The sequence below is a fragment of a genome, unplaced genomic scaffold (genome assembly GCF_019419815.1).
Source record: "Pyrus x bretschneideri cultivar Hongxiangsu unplaced genomic scaffold, Pyrus_bretschneideri_v1 Contig18, whole genome shotgun sequence".
NCBI lineage: Eukaryota > Viridiplantae > Streptophyta > Magnoliopsida > Rosales > Rosaceae > Pyrus > Pyrus x bretschneideri.
The window spans coordinates 5,333,311-5,351,084 of record NW_025999479.1 but is presented as its reverse complement, the minus strand read 5'-3'; the positions used below and the strand labels follow the sequence as shown (position 1 = coordinate 5,351,084).

General features: G+C 35.9%; 1 pseudogene; it reads right to left on the bottom strand.

The window, feature by feature from the left end:
• Positions 1-1,392: 1,392 nt before the first annotated feature.
• LOC103960600 lies at positions 1,393-14,608 on the bottom strand (annotated as a pseudogene).
• Positions 14,609-17,774: the final 3,166 nt, after the last annotated feature.

Genomic DNA, 17,774 nt, shown 5'->3' with positions numbered 1-17,774 from the left:
CTTATATTGGAGCTTGACCACATATTTTCTACTCAAACTGATTATTGACAACGGGAAAATGTGTTGACCTTCATAATTTAAGGTCTTTCCAAGAATCCATTCAAATTTAGAACTTGTAACGCTCTCCCTATAGGCTTTTTAATCCACTCTTCACACGTATTTATCTATTATTAATACTATCAACTTTTTCCTTAAAAAACAAACTGGTTTCTTTCTATTCGAGTGTAAAATGGTATAATATCAAATTTTAGTCTTCAAATTGTCGCGTAGGTTAACAAATTTGTATTTAAATAGTCACATTTGTGGACTCTTTTGGAGACTCTTACTTACCTTCTTATTTCAGTATTTTCACTTTTCATTGTGCCACTCAAAACTAAAATTTTATTATATAAAAATCCACTATTTTTCTTTTTAGATTTTTTGTTTCATGTGCTAGTGGAATACATAGTAAAAGCGAAAATGTTGAAATGAGAACGTAATTGAGGAGTTTGCTAGCACTTTTGGAAAAAAAAAAAAAAAAGGCTTCTTAAGTTTGTATGGATTCATTGAATATTGGTTAAAATAACTTCAACTATAATAGTAGGATGAGATTGACAATTTTAAATGAGTTTAAAAACTTAATTTTTCTCGGATAATAATTTTAGTTTAAAAACTAAATCAGCAGTTTACTCTATAGCTTTCAATGGTATTTTATTTTTACATTTATGTTTTGATTAGTATACTTAGTGCAATAACAAATTTGGATGGTAAGTATGAAGTTGTTATGCCAGAACAAATTTGGAGGATAGCATTAATCGAATTGAAATGTTAGGGACGAAACCATTTGTGAATTGTGATATGGCCGAAAAACAATGCTCATGCAGTTTGGAGCACCTTCACAACTGTAACAATGTTTAGTTCAAACTTAGTACTAATTAAACATTTCCAAGCACACAAAATAATTTCTTTTTATTCTCTGTGTCTGTCGAAGAAAGTTTGCCGGTCTGGCAAGCACACAAGTAACACCAAAAAGCCCGCGAAGGACAACGGCCGTAACATGAAAGTCCACCAGGCCGGAAAGAAAAAAAGGCAAGCCCACCAATCCAGGGCCCAAAAAGAACTAAGCAAAAACTAACTTTTACATTTGATATGCTTGGAGTATAAGGCATCTTGTTTAGAGAAAGTCAATTGACACTTGTCCATGATCCGGGCACTTCCTTGAAGTATATACTTCTGCATTATAACATGCACATTTTAGATGAAAGTTGAGATGAAAATGTTTCCTAACATCAAATTTTCTGATCTTATGAAAAAAAACACTTATCTTTTCTGATAAATGAAGTGAAGAAAAATTTACCGCTATTTATTTGCTTGGTCTTGTTGACGTCTGTTATATTTGTTGGTTGGGCTGGCTTAGTTGAAGGTGTATAGGGACATGTTACTTTTAGAATTCACAGCACGTGTGCCATAAACCTGTTCCACATGAAGTTTATTATTGCTAATATCTGACTTTAGCTTGCCAAATAAGGTAATTATAGATTATGATTGATTTCTTTTTTTAAGTTCTTATTGTAGTTAAATATTGAATCTGAATACCTTCTTTAGTAATTTCCATTTTTTTCTTAACAAAAGAGATCTACCTTCTTGTACAGTTCCATATTTTGTTGATGTATGACATTACGCTGCATCGAACAAACAAAGAAAAAATTGGTATGGTGAATGAACTAAGAGCTGGTTTGGTATTATTGTGCTTTGAAAAAAAACTGCTTCTGTTGTGCTGTGAGAATAAGCTCATTTTTGCTACTTCACATTTTTTGTTTTTTTTCATCCAAAACTGTAAAAATAAGCTGTTTTTAGGTGTTTACCAAATATCTTTTTGAGCTCAGCTTTGTTTTTTTATACCCACTTTTTATAAAAGCATCTCAGTACCAAACTAGTACTAACTTTCAGTACTAATGTGTAAGATGGAATGACGATCGACTAATTACCTTTTGATTTAGCTCTTCTATTTCATAAGTTAATATTTGTTCCTGCAAGAATTTAGATGATTGATATTTGTCAAAATTCTACTAAAATAAAAAAAAAATTACAGCATGAAATTAGATTATACACAAATCAAATCATTCATTTCGGCTAACCTGTTTCATTCGAATTCCCTGCAGACTCATTTCCAATTGACTTTCTAGACCTTATAGTTCTTTGACACTTAAACCACAAAGTTGTTCTCCCATGAATTGCCTGTACTACGACAATGAGGAACGATAAGTCGATGATCAGTGTTTGGAGTCCTTCTACCATAAATCAATGTATAACACATTGTTTTTAAGTGGCTCGCATCCACCCTAAACCTAAATAATTAGATATCGAATTAGGACATTGTAAGAAATTTATGAAGCATCTTATTATGACAGTACTATCCATGAGCTGGTAACAATAGATGCATCCACCGTTATTTGTGCGTGTGCCTTCAAATAAAATTGTTGAATTCTTACTGAAGGAGAAAGATCGTACCGATGATTTTCTTTCAAGTTCTGTAGTTGTTGCCTTAAGTTGGTGATGTGAGAATTACTTGACACTCAAATTAAACCCTCGTTTGACAATTGTAGTAGAATGGATAAGTGAGGGATCGTTCTAGACCGGGGATTAGGAGGGCTTGCTAAAACCCTCTAAATTGACTTAAGAACGTAAAAACAATATAAAACACTAAACTAGACTCAAAGAATGCAAAACTAAAATTTAAAACATTAAGACAAACCAAAAGACTCAAAACTAATTTTGGACGAATTTAAGATTATGGCTTGATTCAAAATACTTTAAAAGATAAACTAAACAGATTCTAAGCACTAAAGAACAAGAAAGTAAAAAGGGGGGGGGGGAAAAGTTTTGATTTGACGAAAATTGAAATAACAAAACAAAGTAACAAACTAAGCGGAATGTAAATATGAATTTGTGATGGAATGAATGGAATGAAGGCTAGCTAAGGGGTTCTTCTCCACACATGTTATACTTGCATACAAGATTGATTCTCAGTTGGTCTTTTGATAAATTATGAAACTCAACACTCCGGATTAATTAGGTCCGCTTAAATTAACCGTCAAGTTTTCCTTAAGTTAATGAATTGGATGGGTTTGCGCAACGCAATTCACAACATTCTCCAAAAGTCCTTTACGTGAACAGCACAATAAAGATACAATCAAAGATCATTAAGTATTATGAAAACTATAAGTGTTGACGAGGCATTCGTTACTATGATGAGCATGAAACTCGTGCCAAGAATTCATTTAACACGATTGTTTATAAGCAACCTCCACTACTTGTGAATATAAGTTCATAACGATGAGGTGAAAATCACTTATATTCTAGCGTCATATTTATGCATGAAAATTAAGCGCGTATTCTTAATAAACATTCATAAATAAGTTATCAATTAAACGGTTAAACAAATTGAATCCACAACTTATGAAATTCCAACGAAAGTTAATCAATTCATATTGCAAATATAAACATAGTTTCGAATCACCCCCTAGCTAAAGGGGGTTTAGTTCCTCATAACTTTGAAATCAAAGAAACACCTAAACATTCCAACAACTCAAAACTTGAATTGTATGAACGTTTAAGCACTCTTCTCTTCCATTCCTTATACGTACAAAACAAAGAGAATTAAAATGAAACTTTGAAATCAAAGAAACACCTAAACATTCCAACAACTCAAACTTGAATTGTATGAACGTTTAGGCACTCTTCTCTTCCTCGTTGTTGTAGCACAAGGTTTAAGGATAGGTTGGTTGGGGGGATGGAAGTGTGGAATGGAGTGGAAATGGAGAAGATGGAGAAGGGGAAGTGTTTGTGTATTACAATGGAAAATGAGATGATTTGGTGAATGGAATGAATGGGTATTTATAGGAAGAGAATGGGTGTTAATGGATGTTTGTTTAAGGTATTTGGTGGAAGGGAAAAGGTGTGGATGGTGGGAATTATGGTGGATGGATGGTTTAGTGGATGTAAATGATAATGGGATGGTGTGGAATTAAAAGCTAAAAAAATGGGATAATGGGCATTTAAGTGTGAATGGTAGGTATATATGTGGAAGTGCATGGATTATGGAGAGGAAATGGAATGGTGGATGCATGGTTTAGTGGGAAGGAATAATGGGATGAAAGGTAATGGAATGAATGGCTTAGAATATTTTATTTAGGGTTAGTAGAATTGCACGGTTTATGGAGAGGAAATGGGAGATAATGGCTTAGGGAATAAGAATTAAAAATGGGATGGTGGTTGATTAGTGTTAGGGTTAATAAGGAGGAATTAGGGTGTGAATAAAATGCACGGATTGATGGGAAATTGAGGGAATTAATGGGGAATAATCTGTGATGGTGGCTGCACGGTTTAGGGTTTAGTTTTGGACGTCCATTCCTCGTGCTCCATTTGCATACACCACATTCCAGCTCAGTTTTGCTCCAAAAGCTCCAAATTGCATCATTTCATGTAATATGTCATTTAAACCTGAAAACACATGAAAGTAGCTTAAAAGACTACTTTAACGAATAAAACATAACAAAAATGCATAAGAACTAGCTAACTAAGGCGCATAAATATGCTCCTATCAAATTCCCCCACACTTAGCTTTTGCTAGTCCTCGAGCAAAACAAACAAAAGAAAGAAAACAAAACGAAACAAACTAACCAAAACCAAAAACTAAACCTTCCAACGTTCGCCTCAGGGATTTCCAATGAAACATGACATGTCAAAATTCATTACTCACATGGCTTTTAGTCTTCCTTTCCCTCAAGCACATACTTAATCATAGTCACCATTCACTAGTTCGCATTTAATCAATTAAAACATATTTTGAATGTAGTAACATGCCTTAGAGAATTCCCTCAATTCCTCACTCGTTATGCACTCAATTTTCACTCAAATTTTCTAACTACACACCCTACACTAGTTATATGTGAGAAGATTGATGTAAACATGAAAGACTAGTACTCACATACGTTATACAAAGAAAGCAATTTCGGGAGTAATTAAACGTGTATGGATATGATCTCATGAATGGGATGCTACTACTTAGATGCGAGAACCAGTGACACCATATGCTCATACCAAATTCAAACTCCACATTTGAAATGCACAACACTCAAGATAGAAGTCAAGGGTTGTAACGGGGCTTGGGGTTTTGGCTAACAAAGGAAGGTAAGGAATAACAAACGTTCTTTAAGCAATAATAAGTAAAGTAATGAAATTAAGACCTAGAATTCCCTTAGAATGCAGAAATCAACTTTTAAACAAATAGGGGAGATTCAAACAACTCTTAGGGCCTAATTCATTGTTTTGGGCCCTTACTTCAACAACCAATACTTTTCAACTATTTTCAACTCTTTTTCCATTTTTTTCTTTTCTTTTTTTTTTTTTTTTTACCGTGCCTATGGCACAAAAACTCACATGAATACACTTTCCCCCACACTTATTTTCTGCACACATTAATCAAAGGGAATTCATTCATGCTTACTATGCTTCAAGAACAAGGGTACGGATGGTCCTAATCTAGGCTAGGTGAAGATAATGTGGGTTAACAAAGAAAGTAGGCTACATAAGGCTCAACGGGGTTAAATCCTATAAAACAAATGAAAAGGGAAATATGGCAATTTGGCTATGGTGTTCACTACACAACTTCATCTTGAATACGTGTTATGCAAATCAATGACATGCTTTGAATGAAATGGGCATGAGTTCTAGCATTTGGAACTAAGTGATGAAACGCCTTCTAAGTAGCAACCAAGCAAAGAATAATGAGATCATGCAACGACTTTAGAAAACAAAGAATGCACAGATTTTAACTCTCCAAATAAACGTTTAAGCTCAAGTCTCACAGGGATGTAGTGTTAGTTTGAGCTCATTCCTTCAAGCATGTTACAAAAACTAATTTTTTTCTTTGTGATTGCATGTGAATTCGTGAACTATAACTACAACCAAGCATAAACCAAAGAGTATATCAAACGTCCATCCATGTTTGTAACTTTCTTTAACCGTCATGCAATTAAAAACCAAATCCTCATCATTGTGTTGGAAGGTAACCTACGACACAAACACACAAAAACAACTCTTTTTGGGTTTTTCAAAACAATTTTTCAAATTTTTATGGGATTTTCGAATTTTTAAGTCAAAACACATTAAAACAGTTTAAAAACATTTTAAAACAGCAAGGATCAATACTTGAAGTTATGGGTGATAAAATCCAACAAATTTGCATCAACATACTTAGTTACCCCCCCACACTTAAATCAAACATTGTCCTCAATGTTTTAAGCTTAAAGCACACCAAACAAAAGAAAACATATAAAACAGCAACTAAACATACTAAACATGGCAGAATGTATCTAACAAAGAGAAGAGTTTTAGAGATGCAAATCTGGTTATGGAGTGTAAATTCCATCTTCTCCTTGGTGATTGCAGTGAGGCTTCATCTTGAGTGATTCCACAGGCTTACTCTTGAAATGCGCTGCTCCCATCGTTAATTTTCCTTTGTGCTACTCTTGAACTGGGTAACAGACTTCCTTTGGTCTCCCCCGAAGGTCTGAGCTTCCTCCTTTTATCTGTTTCTTTGTTCAATCTCTCCAATTCGTATTGAAGAGGGTTAGAGGATAGCTCAGCAAAGCTAGGTAAGCAACCAGGGAATAGAGTCCAGATAGACTCCAAGTGCCGGCTGATTGCTTCTTTCACTTTGCCATGCAAGTAATATCAAGGACAAAGGAAAAGACAGGGAAAGAGCATGATATGAGATACCTTTGCTTTTGCCCTTGATGATATGAGATACCTTTGCTTTTGAAGAAGCGGTGAATGAATCAGAACATGTATTTGTGGTGCTGTTTCCTCCTGGGTCATCTGTACTCCAGGCATCTGGTATCATCTTTGGGGAAGAAGAAAGAATGGAGTATTTCGAAAGGCTTTGCTGGGAGTGCGCCTTCAGAGATGAGAAAGAGTTGGGCATTTTCTTCAGTTCTGTCTTGCCAAAAAAAAATGAAGGTCGACATATATAGGGAATTCAATAGCAAGTGGTGATACTGTTCTTTTACCGTTGTCGACAAACATTTTGATCCCGCAAATCCGGCTTTTTGGAATAGTGACGACTCTTCGATCTTTGAAGACGCCTCTTCGATAAAGCTGCACGCGTTTTCTGAAAAGCAGATAAAGCGTCGCCGAACTTTGCGCTTGTCGGCTAAAGACGTGTAGTTGCGATGATGGCCTCCACGTGTTGAACGCGATTTCTGAAAAGCCGAGGCTTTTTGAATTGGTGGACGCGTTGCCTTGGCATTTTTATAGAGCTATCGATCACCGCCAACTTACACACTCTGAAGATTTTCCATTCTTGAAACTCGTCTCCGGCCCTTTTGAAAATCTACTCCGTCCACCCCTTCTCTTTTAACTTCGTGAACAATGGCTAGCTCATCCAACCCATCGAACCTTTGCTTAGATTTGAGTCTAAGCAGTGATCCGGTCGCGTCTCGTCAGGGTAAGGTATGGTGCCCGTCTTTCTTATATTCCCATGGCCCTCTTACAGATGAGGACTCTGTGATGACGGATCCCACAACGGCTACGATAGTGGCTCGGAACCTCCTCACTCCCAAAGACAGTCAGCTGCTTTCAGGACGGTCCGATGAGTTGGCCGTTCAAGAATCCCTGGCTCTAAGTGTTCAGTGCACTGGCTCTGTGTCCAACATGGGCCAACGCCTTCTTGTTCGCTCCCGACAGGTTGAATCCTTGATGGCGGAGGTGGAGAGTCTTAAGCAGGAGATCAAACAGCTTAAGTACGAGAACCGAAGTTTGCACGTGCTTGCCAACAATTATTCAACAGGCATGAAGAGGAAGCTTGATGAGCTTGATGACCGTCAACGGTTTGCAGCTTTCTTCCAGAGGCACCTCTTTCCTGGGTCATCCAGCGTTCCACCAAGGTTTGAGGCCTTGAATGATCTATCTTCGGTGCCTCCCGCTCCGATGCCTTTCGCTCCGATACCTCTTGCTCCAATGCCTTCTGCTCCAAGATCTCCTGCTCCGATGCCTCCTGCTCCGAAAGTGTTGCCACGTAGTGGGGCCTCACGTACACAACCTTTGTAAAGGCTCCATCTTTCTGCCATGTTTAGATACAATTGTAATTTATCGAAAAAAAATCAATGAACAAGCAAAAGTTTTATTTACTGTATTGGGTTGCCTCCCAAGTAGCGCTTGCTTTAACGTCTTGCAGCCGGACGAAGAACCCAATCACTCCAGGATATGTTCACGAATCGGATGAGAACTCCGAGTCATGAACTAGTACCTAAAACAAGAAACAAAACAAATTTAAGAATCTGGGAAAATAAAAACAAACGAAAATAAAACAATCCAAGGGATTAGCAAAATTGCTAATCCCCGGCAACGGCGCCAAAATTTGATGTGAGAATTACTTGACACTCAAATTAAACCCTCGTTTGACAATTGTAGTAGAATGGATAAGTGAGGGATCGTTCTAGACCGGGGATTAGGAGGGCTTGCTAAAACCTTCTAAATTGACTTAAGAACGTAAAAACAATATAAAACACTAAACTAGACTCAAAGAATGCAAAACTAAAATTTAAAACATTAAGACAAACCAAAAGACTCAAAACTAATTTTGGACGAATTTAAGATTATGGCTTGATTCAAAATACTTTAAAAGATAAACTAAACAGATTCTAAGCACTAAAGAACAAGAAAGTAAAAAGGGGGGAAAAAGTTTTGATTTGACGAAAATTGAAATAACAAAACAAAGTAACAAACTAAGCGGAATGTAAATATGAATTTGTGATGGAATGAATGGAATGAAGGCTAGCTAAGGGGTTCTTCTCCACACATGTTATACTTGCATACAAGATTTATTCTCAGTTGGTCTTTCGATAAATTATGAAACTCAACACTCCGGATTAATTAGGTCCGCTTAAATTAACCGTCAAGTTTTCCTTAAGTTAATGAATTGGATGGGTTTGCGCAACGCAATTCACAACATTCTCCAAAAGTCCTTTACGTGAACAGCACAATAAAGATACAATCAAAGATCATTAAGTATTATGAAAACTATAAGTGTTGACGAGGCATTCGTTACTATGATGAGCATGAAACTCGTGCCAAGAATTCATTTAACACGATTGTTTATAAGCAACCTCCACTACTTGTGAATATAAGTTCATAACGATTAGGTGAAAATCACTTATATTCTAGCGTCATATTTATGCATGAAAATTAAGCGCGTATTCTTAATAAACATTCATAAATAAGTTATCAATTAAACGGTTAAACAAATTGAATCCACAACTTATGAAATTCCAACGAAAGTTAATCAATTCATATTGCAAATATAAACATAGTTTCGAATCACCCCCTAGCTAAAGGGGGTTTAGTTCCTCATAACTTTGAAATCAAAGAAACACCTAAACATTCCAACAACTCAAAACTTGAATTGTATGAACGTTTAAGCACTCTTCTCTTCCATTCCTTATACGTACAAAACAAAGAGAATTAAAATGAAACTTTGAAATCAAAGAAACACCTAAACATTCCAACAACTCAAACTTGAATTGTATGAACGTTTAGGCACTCTTCTCTTCCTCGTTGTTGTAGCACAAGGTTTAAGGATAGGTTGGTTGGGGGGATGGAAGTGTGGAATGGAGTGGAAATGGAGAAGATGGAGAAGGGGAAGTGTTTGTGTATTACAATGGAAAATGAGATGATTTGGTGAATGGAATGAATGGGTATTTATAGGAAGAGAATGGGTGTTAATGGATGTTTGTTTAAGGTATTTGGTGGAAGGGAAAAAGGTGTGGATGGTGGGAATTATGGTGGATGGATGGTTTAGTGGATGTAAATGATAATGGGATGGTGTGGAATTAAAAGCTAAAAAAATGGGATAATGGGCATTTAAGTGTGAATGGTAGGTATATATGTGGAAGTGCATGGATTATGGAGAGGAAATGGAATGGTGGATGCATGGTTTAGTGGGAAGGAATAATGGGATGAAAGGTAATGGAATGAATGGCTTAGAATATTTTATTTAGGGTTAGTAGAATTGCACGGTTTATGGAGAGGAAATGGGAGATAATGGCTTAGGGAATAAGAATTAAAAATGGGATGGTGGTTGATTAGTGTTAGGGTTAATAAGGAGGAATTAGGGTGTGAATAAAATGCACGGATTGATGGAAAATTGAGGGAATTAATGGGGAATAATCTGTGATGGTGGCTGCACGGTTTAGGGTTTAGTTTTGGACGTCCATTCCTCGTGCTCCATTTGCATACACCACATTCCAGCTCAGTTTTGCTCCAAAAGCTCCAAATTGCATCATTTCATGTAATATGTCATTTAAACCTGAAAACACATGAAAGTAGCTTAAAAGACTACTTTAACGAATAAAACATAACAAAAATGCATAAGAACTAGCTAACTAAGGCGCATAAATATGCTCCTATCAGTTGGCTACCTCCCCTTGCCAAAACTAGCAAGTGCACAATAACAAAACAGTAAAATGCATGCAACATTTGAGAAATGGATCAGAAAAAGTCTTTTCGATAACATGTTGGAAACTTGTGATTATATAAATACATATATAAACCCTGGTTTGTCAAAGAAAAGTAGTTTCTTGCGGTATGTGTACAATTTGGTCTAGTTCAACATATTCTAGTAGTACTTCTGACTCAAGACAAACAAACTATCTTATAATGGAGTTATACAAGTTCACCATCCCATCATCAGGACTTTGTTTGGAAGATTATAACATGTCCAGTTCACATCTCTTGGCAGCTGAAAACATCCTATAGATAGTAAATGATGGAAGAGTAGGTTCAACTTATACAAGCATCGTGTGTCCCTACATATATGTTAGTTAGGAACCGAAGTATCTTCTTATGATACATCAGAATCTGTTTCAACTAACATGCTTGATCAGTGCCAAGGAAGTTGTATGCATGTTTAGTTTTGCCTGATGGTGGTGTGAAGTAAGCCTTCCTTATGATGATTAAAAAAATAACTCCATTAAAAAATAGTTCGTTTGACTTGACAAAGCAGGACCAGAGAATATTATTGTAATAATTATTTGTTCCTAATCTGTAGCAATGGTAAGCAACAGCGGGGAGTTGGAAATTTTATTCCAAAACCAAACAATGCTTGAGACGCATAAGTTGTAACTGAATGCCTAGGTATAAGTTGGAAACATAAATTGGTTTATCATGTATTTCACTTATGCTTGCTACTTTCTACAGGTTGAAGCAGATACACAGATATATACAGATTTAGGGTTTAGGGTTTCTATGTACAGAGTTTAGTGATGATATCCATGTCCATCCTACCATCGTGCTCTTCATCAACCCTAATATCTATTTTAAACTCAAATAACGTAGGGAAGAAAGAAGAAGAAATCGAACTCTTGCAATTAATAAACTCCAATGTAGTTAAGATTTCATATGGTATGCTTCAATATAGTTAATGCAGAGAAAAATGAGCGAGAGGTAGATGGAGAAGACCTTCACTTCTGAAACTGGGCTAAGAAGTTGCTGATGTTCCTCCCTTGATCTATTGTATCTCTCTATCACTGACTTCATGCTGGTGGAAATAAGGACATGACACAGTAATCAGATAATTCATGATGAGGACTCTAAAGAAAGATGATGCAAAGGTCAAAGGCAAATAATTAATATCGTCTAAAGGAAAAAGTTTACGTTGACATTGATTTCTATGCCACTACATTAGAGAGAGAGAGAGAGAGAGAGAGAGAGAGAGAGAGAGAGAGAGAGAGAGAGAGAGAAATACATATATATATATATATATATATATATATAGTTCAGGGTAACAGATATTAAGGGATATGAATGTTGGCAATCAAGAAGGAGAGGATTATCCACATGCGTATCCAGTCGTGACGAAATTGGTTACTATGAATCCCAAGTTTTCCCTTTTCTGTGTTTTCCCTTTTCATGAGTACATTCTGTTACACATATTGGCCAAAATCTTAAGATCTATTTGATAACTGTATAGTTTTTAGTTTTCACTTCTTGTGCTTTAGATATAAGCAATCTGTAGGGGGGAAGTAGGGATGAAGAAGGGTGGTAGGAGGAAGGAGAAGAAATAAAGAATAATGAAAGTAAAAACAACTTAAAATAGTTTTTCGTTGTATGTAATTTTCATTTTATGCACATTTTCTTCTACATTTCTCCCACCATCATTCCTCCACAATATATATCCCTCATTTCTCCCCTATATATATATATTTCTTATCTATCTTTCTAGCATAAGAATGAAAACTAATACAAATGATTATCAAACACTTTATTATTTTTGTTCATTACTAAATGAGATACACGATAGTTTTAGGGTTTGTCTTAACGTGTTTTTAGAAGTGAAAACGTTTCACATACTTAAATTAGTATTTCATTGGCTTTGGGAGAATTAATTAAAAGTTTTTTTCTTTGTTATAGGTTGTTTTCTTAGAAAGCACTTCCAAGGGCATTGACAAGATGTACACATAGGGATCGTTTGAAAATCAGCTCGTTTTTAGTTCTTAGTTTTTAAATGTGTGAACTGCAATTGGCATTGGTGTTGACAAAAAACAGCCCTAAAGTCACAAATCTGTATATCATTGGTCTCCCTCTATCAACCTATAAGTATCAAGTTAACCTTAATTTTTTTTTTACGTGACACTTAAGGGAATGCCTACTTTTTGCTACGTAGACGTTATGATTGACCACATGATCTAAGTGGATGTCATATCACCAACATATAAGAATTACTAAATGAAAAAAAAAACATAACCTTGTAGGCGAAGAAAGAGTTGGGAAGGCTGTTATGTCCATGAAAGCCAAAAATGTAACTAATTACCCTAACACTTATGTAATTTTTACAAAGCTATTTCTGAATTGCAACTTACCCTAATAAAGCAATTACTACACTTAAACAAGCAAAAAGCATTTCTGTTTGCCATAGGTTGCCTTAGGGTTGGGTTAGAACCATAATAGATTTATCTTGTAAGATAAAATATAGGTGATTGATACCAATACATGTCTGTGTTACCATCACATTAACTTGGAAGAACTCCAAAAATGTAATTTTTTTTTCGTATCTAACTCATTTATCTAATATGGTTGTCATGCTATACTGTCTTTTTCAAATATTATGTAAGGTCAATATTGTTCTTTCGAGTATCTTCCTAGCTTTAAATTACCATAGATATAATTTCTTATCATTTCACTAAAATTACGCTGCATATCACCAATGTAGACGAGTTACTTTCCCAGATAACTTTATTCAATATTTGCTCTCATTCTTAGGTGCTACATGCAACTCCTATCTCACAGATGCCCATTGATCATCATCTCATGTGCCTATCTTCATGCTAAAGCTAGTAGTTTGTGTTCAAATTTTTATATGTACGTAGTAATATTAGTTGCACTAAATTAAACTCAGCTTTAATAATTACCTGTGGAGTACCCTTATCATACCTTTGACTTGGCTACTTCTTTCCTTTTCTTAATACCTTAACTCCCAGTAACTCTTGATGATCTTCATAGTAACACCTTATATATTGATAAATTTTAGAACAATAATGTTACTCTTATCACATTTTCTATACCGCATTTGTACCACCTCTCTTATATAGATGAGATCCGCATGTATTGGTGGGCCATCTCTATTAGAGAGGTGATACAAATATGGTATGAAAATATGATAAGTGTAACATTACTCATTTTAGAACATATATAAAGATATTTACTAGACATGGTAAACCTCTAGCTATGAGTGCTTAAGCTTGTATTGTCACCTAAAAATTTAGATCAGTACCAATATTATTCTGTGTTTCCAGATTTGAAACTCTTCTTTCAAAATGGTTTTAAGAGAATATATAGCTAATTGTTTGAAACTCGGAATTTAAAAAAAAAAAAAAAAACAAAATCATAACCATGCTGTTTAGATTCAACAACATACATACAGCACAACTGAGCCATGCAAACTAGATTAACACTGATTAACCCAGAGATACAAGAACCAAGGGATCCAAATATATTGAAAGAAAGAACATTAATATTTTTTTTTTCTCAAACCTGTTTCCTGCAAATTCATAAAGCTTTCCGGTGCTTGAGAAGATCACAAGTCCAACTTCTGCATCGCACAAAATCGCCAGCTCTTTTGCTTTCTTAATCAAACCCTTCCAACGCTTTGAGAAAGTCACTTGCCTGCTCGTCGAATTATCGATCCTCCGAATCACAATCTTCCCCCTACCCAGAGCAGCCCCCTTATGCTCTTTTTGTTTTAAGGTTTCTGCGATTGAATCAGTTCAATATTAATGCTACCATAAGGATTAAGAAGAAAAGAATAGCTGGCGAATAAGAACACTTACAGTATTGATCAATCTGCGGTCTCTAAGAACTATTATGACAATTTTACCGACTAATAAGAGCCTAATATATAGGCAAAAGTTGTTTAGGGATGAAAGTAAAACCCATTTTTTCTTGGCTTATTAATTGATCAGCCCCGGTGAAACTGCCATTAGTCAAACTTTATCCCGTGAAAATGGTTTTCTCAATTTGCTTCATGAAACTGTCATTTTCATCAGTCACAATTACCCTCATTTTCGTCCATTTCGTCAAATAAACATTAATTTAAAAGGTAGTATGAACATTATATTCTTGACACACCCTTTCCCTCCAACTTGCTTGCTAAAACAATCTCAATTTCATTTTCGATGAGTCTAATTCAAACCCTTCTGTCTCTCTTGTGGATTGGCGTGGAATTGTAACTGTAGTCGTTGGTAAAAGCAAATAATGGGTTGTATTTCAGAAGCAAATAATGGGTTTTATTTCAAAATCAAATTCAAGACACTCATTAAATCCAATGGCTACATGTATAACTTTGCACCAATCCGAAAGAGAGACAGCCGAGATTTTGAATAGTTATCAAAAATGGAATTGAATTTGAATTAGAGGGACAAATTAATAAACTTTTTTTTAATGGGGAACGGGTTTGAAAATTATTATTAAAATTGTATTAGTGGCTTGTACTAATGAACTTGCGTATTGAATTACAAATTAACAGATTATAAATGTATACTTACAGATAGGGCTATACGTAGAAACTACATATCTATCTTGACTATTTTAATGGTGCCATTGGCCTAAAAAGTCAGCGACACACTCTTTAATAGAGATACGGCCGCAACACATGTCTATTAAAGAGATCGTACAACTAAATGGTAAAAGTATTATTTTTTATAGTTACGTGATATATACATATATATATATATATTTTGGAACTTGTAAATGAAAATTCTTATTTTTGACCTTAATATATGGCAAGTTTAATACTAAATTCTTAGCTTTACTTGTAATGAAGATTTTTAGTTTTGACCTTAATAAATGGCAAGTTTAATACCAAATTATTATGATTAATTTGTTACAATATAGCGTAAATGCATACCTCATCCCTTTTATAAATATATATACAGTAGTATGAAAAAAAAATTGCTCAGTACTTAAGAGCATCATTACACTAGTGGCGTGTTTACCAATCGGGATTACAACGTGGAGAAACGGAATTGGACTCTCCCAAAGTATTTTGACAGTTACCAGCAACTAGGGAATTAGAAATCATGTAGGGCCCACCCAATATCGGGAGTCCAAATCCTTAAGGTACCATTTGGTACGCAGACGGGATGGAACAGAGGTTCCATGCTACGTTTGGTGTACGCTCAGGCCGGAATGGAACAAAGGATTAAATGACAACCGTACCCTTCATAGATTACCCATTACTTAGTTTTTGAGTTTATCTGTTGAGGTAATTTTGATTTTTAATGAATATTTTATGCTAATTGTGCATAAATGGAGAGATCTTTGGAATTTTGATTAATTTTCGAAGTGAAATTAATGAAAAAGAGGAGGGGTATTGTTGTCCAAAAAGCTATAATTTTGTGTTCCATAGGCTGGAGCAAGTCGTTCCATGGGGGAGGGTGGCACAAAAAATTAACTAAAATTTGTTCCATAGGACAGTGCGTCCCAAGCAAATTGGCGCACCAAAAGTGGGACGAGTGTGTCTCATCCCATTACGTTCCGTCCCATCCCACGTACCAAACGGTACCTAATATCCCGGAATTGGATTACGTAGAGGTAGTAATTGGACTCTAAGTAAGAGGTTACACCAGGAATCAAATTTTTTACCCAAAATACCCATTTACTTTTTCTGATATTCCTAAAATACCTCCCACCTTCAACCTTCCCTCCCCTTCATGTGTTTCTAATTTGCAGCAGGCCAAAACTTCTCATATTCTAGCCAAATTGAATAGAAGGAACGAACTCCTTATCACTTTCACTCTGTGAAAACTAGTTTTTTCTCTATTGATGGGATGGGTTGTAGCCTTATGGGATGAAGGTTCTAGATAAAGACCCCAGCTGCGGGGTGGGGGTCTGGATACTGTGGACTGAGGGTTCTATAATTAGAGACAGAAAAAGAAGGAAGAGAAGGAGACAAAAAAATAGAGAAAATTCAGGCATGGAGATATAGGGATGATGATGATGGGTTTGATTCTTTTCCTCTCCTATTTATTTTTTATGTTTTGTTATTTATCCTATTTGGTTTTTATATGGAAAAGAATCAAATGCATTGAAAAACTAAAATAGTGTTGCAGTCATATTTAGAATAGGAATTTGATTGTGTTAATCCTAGTATATATAGGAATATCTCTTATATTTCTATTAGGAGTTGATTACCTATTAAGAGTTGTAATCCTAAAGGGTAAGGTTTTGTCTATTCTTCTACTATAAATAAAGGTACAATGGGGGTGATACAACACACCTCACAATAAAATCACTCTCTTTTCTCTCCCAGTACCGCTGCCCTCTCTCTCTCTCTCTCTCGCTCTCTCTCTTTCTCTCTCTCTCTCTCTCTCTCTAATCCCTTAGATTAGTTCAATCAAATAGGCCTACAACACGTTATCAACATGCTCTTGACAGAAGTAGAGGAATTGATGAATCATAGGAGGAGTTTATCTTCCACAAAATTCGAAGGCTCTTCCTTGTCTTCTGTCAATCAGGTACGCTTAAAATAAAGGAAGATATTTGAAATGTCCACGAAGCATGAAAACATTCCCCATGATGCATGAATCCCTCTATGTTTATATTTTCCTTCCAATATATGTATTGTATATGTTCATATATTTGTTTCATGCATTATGCAATTAAATTGAGGTGGAATTATGAGTCAAAGCATATAAATAAATTAGAAGCAACTCTAGGGTTTGTTCAAACCCTATCCATGTGGAATTTTTTACATTGGGCATTGTGCTGCACCACCGCTGCAACACCCACTATGGCACCATCAGACCACCACTGGCCTGAAGCCTAGTTAAATAGACCACACAGCAACAACCTTTAGGTTTGCTGCGTTGACCCAGACAACCTAGGCCTTCGACCTGATTAGCTTTATAGGGCCCGAAGTCCCTTAAGCCCAACCAAGAAAGCTTGTAGGCTTCTTAGCCTATTGTCCCATGGTTTAAAACCTGCCTGTAGCAGTTCAAAGCCTATTGGGCTGTGTCACGCGCCCTAGCCCACTTCTCGCAGACTTGTCTGCTGGGCTAAGCTCGCCCCGACCTGAATCCCAGCCCTGGCTGGGCTTCTTGAACCCCAGCCTAGGCCAGTGTTTCGCTAGGCCTGACCCGTGCCCTATATTCGGCCCACATAAGCTAGCAACTTGCTGCTGGGCTTCAAAACCCTCGGCCCGTGGCCTGTAGCCACCGTGAGCTGTTTTTGCAGCTATA